Here is an 11225-nt window from a genome sequence, read left to right as displayed (position 1 = left end):
CCCAAAGTACATAGACAAAATATAACGTTTATTAAGGCAGCACGTATAGACGTCACGCATATAAAATCGTATTAAAAGCTCACACGAGTACACAACAACTTGAGGGAACACGACAAAATATGTGCATCACCCTCCAGAACCATGTATAAAAATAATACGGGGCTTTCTCTCTTATACAAATGATATTCCTTCCATTGCATCAAAGTAAGCGAATAGTCCCCAATAAACTGCATAATGCATACAAAAAATATGCGCACATAACGCAAAAACAATAACACCAAAAATAAGATAAGAAAAAAATACAGTGTGCAATACTAAGGAAAGAAAAGGAGTATTTGGAATAATGCACTAAAGGAAGCTGCAAGGAAGTCGATGCGACCTCGCAGGTGAGATATCCTGTTTGTACAATATTATGCTAAATAAAGCTAGTCCCAGACAAAGATATGGAGGAAAGTAGCCCTGGTGGGTAATAGAGGAAAGTAGCCATGGTGGGTAATAGAGGAAAGTAGCCATGGTGGGTAATAGAGGAAAGTAGCCCTGGTGGGTAATAGAGGAAAGTAGCCATGGTGGGTCCGCAGAAGCTGCATACGTTCTATTGCTGGTCACAACTTCTTTGCTTTTTAAATAATTTTATATTTGTGGTGTCTGTACATGTTGCCCTAATAAACTTTGTCTTTGTACTTTTGGTTGCCTATTGCCTTAGTGCTGTTAGCTTTTTCTCCTCTTTTATTCCTGTGGGTATCTATCTATCTATCTATCTAAACAGCAGAGTAGAGGCAGCACAACCGTAATTACAGGTAGTTGTAGGCTGCAAGCAAATTGAATACACTGTCCCAATCGCAGACCATGAAGGTAGATCCAGAGCAAAAAGATTCTTGCAGAACACCAAAGTGCAAAAATGGTGGAGGTTTATTGACCCATGGCACAGATACAACGTTTCAGCAGCATCACGCTTGAGAATGGCAGCTGTGTTGTATCTGTGCCATGGGTCAATAAACCTCCACCATTTTGCACTTTATCCGGTGTGCTACAAGAATCTTTTTGCTCTGTATCTATCTATCTATCTATCTATCTATCTCTTATCTATCTATCTATCTATCTATCTATCTATCACTTATCTATAGTATCTATCTATCTATACTTCTATCTATATTTCTATCTATCTCTTATCTATCTATCTATCTATCTATCTATCTATCTCTTATCTATAGTATCTATCTATCTATCTATACTTCTATCTATATTTCTATCTATCTATCTCATATCTATTTTTCTCTTATCTACAGTATCTATCTATTTCATATCTATCTATCTCTTATCTACAGTATCTATCTATCTATCTATACTTCTGTCTATCTAAAGAATGCTGGGCTAAATATACAGCAACAGGAGAATACAGCAGCACACTGCTAGCACAAAGATATAGATAAAACATGCTACCTCCATGTTGGCTCTTGCACCCCACCCACCTCTTTGCAAGCTAAGTACCTCACTGTTTCATAATTTCATATTTTCATTTGTTGCACTACAGCTGTATAGCTTTTCATGTTTTATCTATATACTCATGTTGTATCTATATACTCTTGTTTTATCTATATCTTTGTGCTAGCAGTGTGCTGCTGTATTCTCCTGTTGCTGTATATTTCTATCTATCTATCGATCTATCTATCTATCTATCTCTTATCTATCTATTAACAATGTCATTTATATGGAGGGGTGTAAAGATTTCAGATACTGTTTAGTCCAAACTAGAAGTATTAACCCTAGCACTGCCTATACAGTACCATCTAAAAGTATTACAAATCCCAAGTCAGTTATCATTAAAGGGTCATGAGTCATTATAGGGTCTGACAGCTTTCCAAGCTGCGCTGCTGTGGACAAGGCCTAGTTGCTAGACAGTTGGGAGGGATCTGGAGGAGCAGCAGCAGGGGTAAGGTTTTCCTCACATTGTGGGGCATCTTTACTGTCCCATGTAGCCTTGTGATGCTGTTCTACGAGTCTATGTAGACTTGTAGAGACTATTTATGGCCCTGATTTATGAAACTGTGTAAGAGAAAAAGTGGAGTGATTTTTCTACAACGACCAATCACAGCTCAGCTAACGAGCTCTGGTAAAGTGTAAGCTGAGCTGTGATTGGTCGCTGTGGGAAAATCACTCCACTTTTTCTCTCACATAGTTTGATAAATCTGGACCTATATAGTTCCTATACTTGTACCCTGGCTACGGCTTATTTTCTGTTTGCCGAGACAGCACAGTGCCTTGTTTTCTGCATCTAGTAAGGTAGAAAAAGAATTCTGGATCCTCGCAGGTGCCTTTTATTGGTATATGGTTTTGTGGGAGAATTTCTCAGATAACTTGTTATTTATTCATGTAATCTCTGCTCATTCTGGGAAAAGCAGTTTCTGTCTCAACTCATAGGAACATGTCCAAGGAATGGTCACATGGTCTCCACACAAATTACTGTAAAAATGACTTCCCATGCTAGAGCCTACTTGCCCCTGCTGTAATCATTTCCTGCCTGCTCCTGTGGCATTGCTCAGCATAAGCCAGTATGGTATAAACACAAGTAATGTTTCCCTAAATTCTTTTTAAGAGCCGAGGCAAGTTCTCTCTATCACCCAAAGTGCAAGAAAAAGTGCAAACGTGTCACACTAAGAAAATGTGCACAGAGGATGCAGTCTATCGCTAAGCCCTTCTCCAACAGGAGAGATGCCCCCCAACAAACCTACCTTTCACCTCCGGGCCAAAAGGCACCTGCAAGGATCCAGGTTCGATGCCCCTTTTCGCCGAAGCTACTAAGGGGCCACAAATGCACCTGGCGGTTTCCTAAATGTCCCAATAAAGACATGTACTGTATGTATGTGTGTACATGACAAGAAGATGGTAACGTAGGGGCTGATCAGAGGTGATGACATCACTCAGAGGGAGGGTCTTGAGCTCAGAGACAAGTTCCATCCAAACCTCCTCAGACAGCAGAGGATGATGCATTGTCTTGGGATGGATGGAGAAACCTGAAAGACACCAATGGTCACTCTGGCTAAGCTACAAAAATTCTGTGTGCAGATGGGAGGAGAAACTCTCAAAAGGTCAGCCATCATTTCTGCACGCTACAATCTGGGCTTCATGGCAGAATTGCCAGAAAGAAGCCTCTCCTCAGTAAAAGATGCATCGTGGTGGAAGCCATATGATGAGATGGGATTTTTCAGTGGCTCAGACAGGGAGACTGGTCAGGAATGAGGGAAAGCTCAGTGGAGTAAAGAACAGAGATATTGTTAATGAAAACCTGATCCAGAATGCTCAGGACCTCATACTGGGCAGAAGGTTCACCTTCCAACAAGACAGTGACCCAAAGCACAAAACAAAGACAACATGGGAGTGGCTTAGGGACTATTCTATGAATGTCTTTGAGTGGCCCAGCCAGAGCTCTGACTTGAACACAGTTGAACATCTCTGGAGAGACTTGAAATTATTTCCACCAATGGTCTCCATCCAACCTAACCGAAGTTGAGAGGATCTGCAGAGAATGTCAGAAAATGCCGAAATCCAAGTGTGAAAACCTTGTGGCCTCATTCCCAAGAAGACTGGAGGCTGTTATTGCTTCCTTAAGTACTTCAACTAAGTTACTGAGTAAAGGGTCTGAATACTTTTGTCAATGCAATAATATGGGTTTTCTTTTTATTAAATTAACAAAGATCTCTAACATTTTGAGGTTTAGAGTGCACAATGATATGGAAAGACTTTTCTTATTATGACACTGTGAATTTTGTGTCCTGCAACAAATGTTGCAATGTAACCCTTGCCTAAAAGTGACAATGATACACAAGAAAGAATATGCAGAACACTACAGAAAAACTATATTTTAAAATTTGCTGCTTCTGTGTTTTGGACCAGCTTCTATAATCCTGATACAAAATACTGACCGATGAAAGTGTGACTGTCATAAATAGTAACATAATGTAAAGCCATAAATAGGAACAGGAGGTAGGAACAGACTAGGCTTATACAAAAGGCATTGTGGTTTTCATAGGGGATGCTATGTGGGGTTTGGGTCTGGCATAGGAGCTTTGTGGCTGGTAAAGAGGACATGAAGGCTGTCATAGTGACATTGGGGGAGATTTATCAAAACCTGGAGGAAAAGTTGACCAGTTGCCCATAGTAACCAATCAGATCGCTTCTTTCATTTTTTAGAGGGCCTTTTAAACATTTAAAAAGCAATCTGATTGGTTGCTGTAGGAAACTGCACCACTCTTCCTTTACACAGCTCTTGGCATGAGAGGTATGTGGTGTTTGGGCAGAAAGAGAGGCGCCATAGATGAAGGAAGCCTTTATGCCAGCCTTGGCCATATGGAAAATATTTGGAAAGGTAACAACTACAGTCAAAGAACATTATATTAAATTTTTCTTTATTCTCTGACCTGATCAACTATCTATCTATTGTACCTTTCTGATAAATTTGTTATAAGCCATTCTCTTCTCTTTTGAAGGATCTTCAAAGCTAACTTAAGACAATATCAAAGTTGACTTTTAATCTGGTCACAAATCAACAGATCAAGAAAAAATGTTTTTAAAGGTGTCCATAGAGCTAAAGAAATAAATTCAAAATAGCCTTGTGTTATTCAACTTTTACTGCTACTTGAGACATTGTGTGGATCGATATCAGGACATTAACCCCTTACGGACATAGGGCATTCAGGTACGCCCTGACGTCTGGGTACTTACGGATCAAGGGCGTACCTGTATGCCCGTGGGAGTTTTGGTCCCCGCCGCGCGCCGGTCAGGGACCGGACCGGGTTGACTGCTGATATCTATCAGCAGGCATCCCGTGCCAATGCCCAGGGGGGTCCTGAGTCCTGAGTGAATTCACACTGGCGATTTGCAGTGATTAAGGGTCTACGGTGAACCAGAAAATACGGTGGATTGGGGTTGTCCAAGACACCCCCGATCCCCCTGAAGAGATAGGAGTGAGGTGAACAAAATGATCCAGCACTTGACGAAATCCACAGCTTTATTCAATCCTCTATAAAAACAGAATGGCAAAAGACAATTCACAAGGTATGTGCAATCTTGACGCGTTTGGAGCGCATGCGCTCTTTGTCAAAAGATACGTTCTATGGTAACCAGTATAGCTAAATAGGTGGTACTCCAGGTGTGTTACATAAATTAAAATGACTCCAACATAGGAGTTCCAATAGTTACAACAAAGAGTTATAACCAAAGATAGAAAGAACTTTAGATCCAATTTCAAGCAACCTGGTTTTGTCGATCAAATATGCAACATGTTTGCAAAGAAAGTATTGAGCAACAAAATAACCATGATGGGAAGCAATAGATGATAAAATCAAGGATATATAAAGAAAATGATGAGGTGCAATATAAATATTTCTTAGCAGGAAAAGTATGATGTGTAAATGTTGATGCAAAAAACACAAGGTGTAAAGCACCGTGTGAACTGTAACAAATGCATGTGAAGATGGATATTGAAAATGATTTGTGATGAGTTAGCGGATGTCGGGAACAATATAATTCCAAAGTATGGTATATGTATATAGGAAAAATATATGGAAGCTTTTGTACATGGACAACTATCGATAGTCGTCCATGTACAAAAGCTTCCATATATTTTTCCCATATACATATACCATACTTTGGAATTATATTAATCATCTATTGCTTCCCATCATGGTTATTTTGTTGCTCAATACTTTCTTTGCAAACATGTTATATCTGACAAACATATTTGATCGACAAAACCAGGTTGCTTGAAATTGGATCTAAAGTTCTATCTTTGGTTTTAACTCTTTGTTGTAACTATTCAAACTCATTTTAATTAATGCAACACACCTGGAGTACCACCTATTTAGCTATACTGGTTACCATAGAACGTGTCTTTTGACAAAGAGCGCATGCGCTCGAAACGCGTCAAGATTGCACATACCTTGTGAATTGTGTGTTGCCATGCTGTTTTTATAGAGGATTGAATAAAGCTGCGGATTTCGTCAAGTGCTGGATCATTTTGTTCTCTTTCTTCATTGTTGGACACACGGAGCCTGGGTGAGGACCCGCACATGACATTAAGAGGGTGATCTGGATTTGAAGATCACTGTGCAGTGGTCTTGCAAAAACTGTGGCCCTTCGGATCTTGCAAAACTACAACTGTAGTTATGCAACAGCTGGAGGAACTACAACTCCCAGCATGCCGAGATAGCTGTTTGGGCATGCTGGGAGTTGTAGTTGCATACCTCCAGCTGTTGCATAACTACAGTAGTTTTGCAACAGCTGGAGGCACACTGGTTGGAAAATACTGAGTTAGGTAACAGAACCTAACTGAAGGGTTTCCAACCAGTGTGCCTCCAGCTTTTGCAAAAGTACAAAACGGTCTGTCAGTGCATGCTGGATGCTGGGAGGTGTAGTTTTGCAACAGCTGGAGGTTTGTCCCCCCCCCCCACCCACCCATTTGAACGTACAGGGTACATTCACACGGGCGGGTTTACAGTGAGTTTCCTGCTTCAAGTTGGAGCTGCGGCAAATTTTCCGCCGCAGCTTAAAGAGCACCTATCATCAACTAAACTTTCCCTAATCCCCCTCCCCATCTGTCCCTGACTCTAACTATCTCTATCCCTGTATTTATTTTTGTTTAAAACCCCATGTATATACCTTTTCATTGCATCTTCGGTAGCTCAGTGTTGAGCAGTATACGAGGGCAGGAAGTGGGCGTGGCCCGGCAGGCGCATCGTCATTCGAAGCCTGGCCAGACCAGCATCCGCCCTTCTTCCTGTATGCTGCGCTCCCTTTCTGGAGCGCGCATATAGGTGGAGTACAGGGGAGGGCCGGTGTGAGGTGGATTTTTGTGCCCTGTCAATTCTTTTGTCCGCTCCTCCCCCAGCTCTCCGAAGATTTCGGAAGCTAGAGCTGGGGGAGGGAAGAGCAGGGGAAGAGAGGAGGTACACGCCCCCTCCCTGAGCTCCCCGAGCTGAGGCCGCAGATCTCCATGGAAAGCCAGAGCAGGGGGAGAGAGGAAGCACGGCTAGAGCAGGTCTAGAAGCCAGAGCACTGTTCCTCATCTCCCCTGCCTGAGCTCTGACTGTGGTTACTGTACACATGCTGGGGATTCATACACTGCAGGGACTGGGAATAAAACTCTGCCTGGGGATGATTTCTATGTGAGGAGGGGGGGGGGGGTCCCTGTTATGTATGTGTATGCTGGGAGTTGTAGTCCCTGTTGTGTGTGTGTATGCTGGGAGTTGTAGTCCCTGTTAGGTGTGTGTGTATGCTGGGAGTTGTAGTCCCTGTTGTGTGTGTGTATGCTGGGAGTTGTAGTCCCTGTTAGGTGTGTGTGTATGCTGGGAGTTGTAGTCCCTGTTAGATGTGTGTGTATGCTGGGAGTTATAGTCCCTGTTATGTGTGTGTATGCTGGGAGTTTTAGTCCCTTTTAGGTGTGTGTGTATGTTGGGAGTTGTAGTCCCTGTTAGGTGTGTGTATGTATACTGGGAGTTGTAGTCCCTGTTAGGTGTGTGTATGCTGGGAGTTGTAGTCCCAGTTAGGTGTGTGTGTATGTATGCTGGGAGTTGTAGTCCCTGTTATGTGTGTGTGTATTCTGGGAGTTTTAGTCCCGTTTAGGTGTGTGTGTGTGTGTATGTTGGGAGTTGTAGTCCCTGTTAGGTGTGTGTGTATGCTGGGAGTTTTAGTCCCTTTTAGGTGTGTGTGTATGTTGGGAGTTGTAGTCCCTGTTAGGTGTGTGTGTGTGTGTGTGTGTGCGTGTATGTATGCTGGGAGTTGTAGTCCCTGTTAGGTGTGTATATGCTGGGAGTTGTAGTCCCTGTTAGGTGTGTGTGTGCGTGTATGTATGCTGGGAGTTGTAGTCCCTGCTAGGTGTGTGTATGCTGGGAGTTGTAGTCCCTGTTAGGTGTGTATGTATGCTGGGAGTTGTAGTCACTGTTAGGTGTGTGTATGCTGTGAGTTGTAGTCCCTGTTAGGTAGGTGTGTGTATGGATGCTGGGAGTTGTAGTCCCTGTTAGGTGTGTGTGTATGCTGGGAGTTGTAGTCTCTGTTAGGTGTGTGTGTGTGTATGCTGGGAGTTGTAGTCCCTGTTATATGTGTGTATGCTGGGAGTTTTAGTCCCTGTTAGGTGTGTGTATGTATGCTGGGAGTTGTAGTACCTGTTAGGTGTTTGTATGTTGGGAGTGGTAGTCCCTGTTAGGTGTGTGTGTGTATGTATGCTGGGAGTTGTAGTCCCTGTTAGATGTGTGTGTATGCTGGGAATTGTAGTCCCTGTTAGGTGTGTGTGTGTATGCTGGGAGTTGTAGTTCCTATTAGGTGTGTGTGTATGCTGGGAGTTGTAGTCCCTGTTATGTGTGTGTATGCTGGGAGTTGTAGTCCCTGTTAGGTTTGTGTGTGTGTATGCTGGGAGTTGTAGTCCCTGTTAGGTTTGTGCATGCTGGGAGTTGTAGTCCCTGTTAGGTGTGTGTGTATGCTGGGAGTTGTAGTCCCTGTTAGGTGTGTGTGTGTATGCTGGGAGTTGTAGTCCCTGTTAGGTGTGTGTATGCTGGGAGTTGTAGTTCCTGTTAGGTGTGCGTGTGTGTATGCTGGGAGTTGTAGTCCCTGTTAGGTGTGTGTGTATGCTGGGAGTTGTAGTCCCTGTTATGTGTGTGTTTGTATGCTGGGAGTTGTAGTCCCTGTTAGGTGTGTGTGTATGCTGGGAGTTGTAGTCCCTGTTAGGTGTGTGCATGCTAGGAGTTGTAGTCCCTGTTAGGTGTGTGTATGTGTGTTTATGCTGGGTGTTGTAGTCCCTGTTAGGTGTGTGTGTATGCTGGGAGTTGTAGTCTCTGTTAGGTGTGTGTATGCTAGTGTTTCCCTACCAGGGCATACTGGGAGTTGTAGATTTGCAACAACTGGAGACACCCTGGTTGTGAAACACTGGTGTATGCCCTGTAATGGTGTGGTGAACTGCAACTCCCAGGAGACTACCGTGGCAGCTGCTGGTGATATACCACAGACTGAAAACTTCTGAATGACACATGCTGGGAGTTGTAGTCCCTTGTGTGTGTATGCCAGTGTTTCCCAACCAGGGCTGAGTTATACAAGTGTGCTGTGTATAATGCAGGTTTCCTCAGGCTGCAAGGGGGGGGGGATGCGAACTGCACGGGCTGGCTTCTGTTTTTCATGGGGTGTTCATTAGCCCCATAAAGGGGACATAGAAATGCACGGGGTTGATACAGGGAAGCAGAAATGCACGGGGGTTCATACAGGGAAGCAGAGATGCACAGGGTAAATACAGGGAAACAGAGATGCACGGGGTTCATACAGGGAAGCAGAGATGCACGGGGTTCATACAAGGAAGTAGAAATGCACGGGGTTCATAAAGGGAAGCAGAGATGCACGGGGTTCATACAGGGAAGCAGAGATGCACGGGGTTCATACAGGGAAGCAGAGATGCACGGGGTTCATACAGGGAAGCAGAAATGCACAGGGTTCATACAGGAAAGCAAAAATAAACGGAGTTCATACAGGGAAGCAGAGATGCATGGAGTTCATACAGGGAAGCAGAAATGCACAGGGTTCATACAGGGAAGCAGAGATGCACGGGGTTCATAGAAGGAAGCAGAAATGTACGGGGTTCATACAGGGAAGCAGAGATGCACGGGGTTCATACAGGGAAGCAGAGATGCACGGGGTTCATACAGGGAAGCAGAGATGCACGGGGTTCATACAAGGAAGCAGAAATGCACAGCGTCCATACAGGGAAGCAGAGAGGCACAGGGTTCATACAGGGAAGCAGAGATGCACGGGGTTCATACAGGGAAGCAGAGATACACGGGGTTCATACAGGGAAGCAGAGATGCACGGGGTTCATACAAGGAAGTAGAAATGCACGGGGTTCATACAGGGAAGCAGAGATGCACGGGGTTCATACAGGGAAGCAGAGATGCACGGGGTTCATACAGGGAAGCAGAGATGCACGGGGTTCATACAGGGAAGCAGAAATGCACAGGGTTCATACAGGAAAGCAAAAATAAACGGAGTTCATACAGGGAAGCAGAGATGCATGGAGTTCATACAGGGAAGCAGAAATGCACAGGGTTCATACAGGAAAGCAGAGATGCACCGGGTTCATAGAAGGAAGCAGAAATGTACGGGGTTCATACAGGGAAGCAGAGATGCACGGGGTTCATACAGGGAAGCAGAGATGCACGGGGTTCATACAGGGAAGCAGAGATGCACGGGGTTCATACAAGGAAGCAGAAATGCACAGCGTCCATACAGGGAAGCAGAGAGGCACAGGGTTCATACAGGGAAGCAGAGATGCACGGGGTTCATACAGGGAAGCAGAGATACACAGGGTTCATACAGGGAAGCAGAGATGCATGGGGTTCATTCAGGGAAGCAGAGATGCACGGGGTTCATACAAGGAACCAGAGATGCACGGGGTTCATACAGGGAAGCAGAAATGCACGGCGTCCGTACAGGGAAGCAGAGATGCACAGGGTTTGTACAGAGAAGCAGAGATGCACGGGGTTCATACAGGGAAGCAGAGAGGCACAGGGTTCATGCAGGGAAGCGGAGATGCACAGGGTTCATACAGGAAAGCAGAGATGCACTAGGTTTTTACAGAGGTCTTCATGTCAGCATTCATTGTACTGCAGCTTTGAGAGAAAATCATGTCAGGAGGGACGTACAGGAGAAATAACTCTTTAGCATGTACAGCTTCATCCGTTTTCTCCTCTTTCTCAATTTCCCCTGGATGAAGCTATACAGGCTACAGTGTTATTTCTCTTGTACGTCCCTCCTGACATCTCTGCTTCCCTGTATGAATTCACCCTGTGCATCTCTGCTTCCCTGTATGAACCCCGTGCATCTCTGCGTCCCTGTATGAACCCCATGCATCTCTGCTTCCCTGTATGAACCCCGTACATCTCTGCTTCCCTGTATGAACCCCGTGCATCTCTGCTTCCCTGTATGATCCCTGTGCCTCTCTGCTTCCCTATATGAACCCCGTGCATCTCTGCTTCCCTGTATGAACCCCGTGTATCTCTGCTTCCCTGTATGAACCCCGTGCATCTTTGCGTCCCTGTATGAACCCCATGCATCACTGCAGGCCCGTCGCTACAGGTCAGGCAAACCAAGCAATTGCTTGGGGCCCCGAGCTGGCTGGGGGGCCCCCGAGCACAGCCAGGGCTTGCCCATCCTGTAGCGAAGGGGCAATTCCCCCCATCACCAGGGCCGGATTA

This window comes from Hyla sarda, chromosome 4, assembly GCF_029499605.1.
Source record: "Hyla sarda isolate aHylSar1 chromosome 4, aHylSar1.hap1, whole genome shotgun sequence".
NCBI lineage: Eukaryota > Metazoa > Chordata > Amphibia > Anura > Hylidae > Hyla > Hyla sarda.
The sequence above is the reverse complement of the archived record's forward strand: the minus strand, read 5'-3'. Positions refer to the sequence as shown.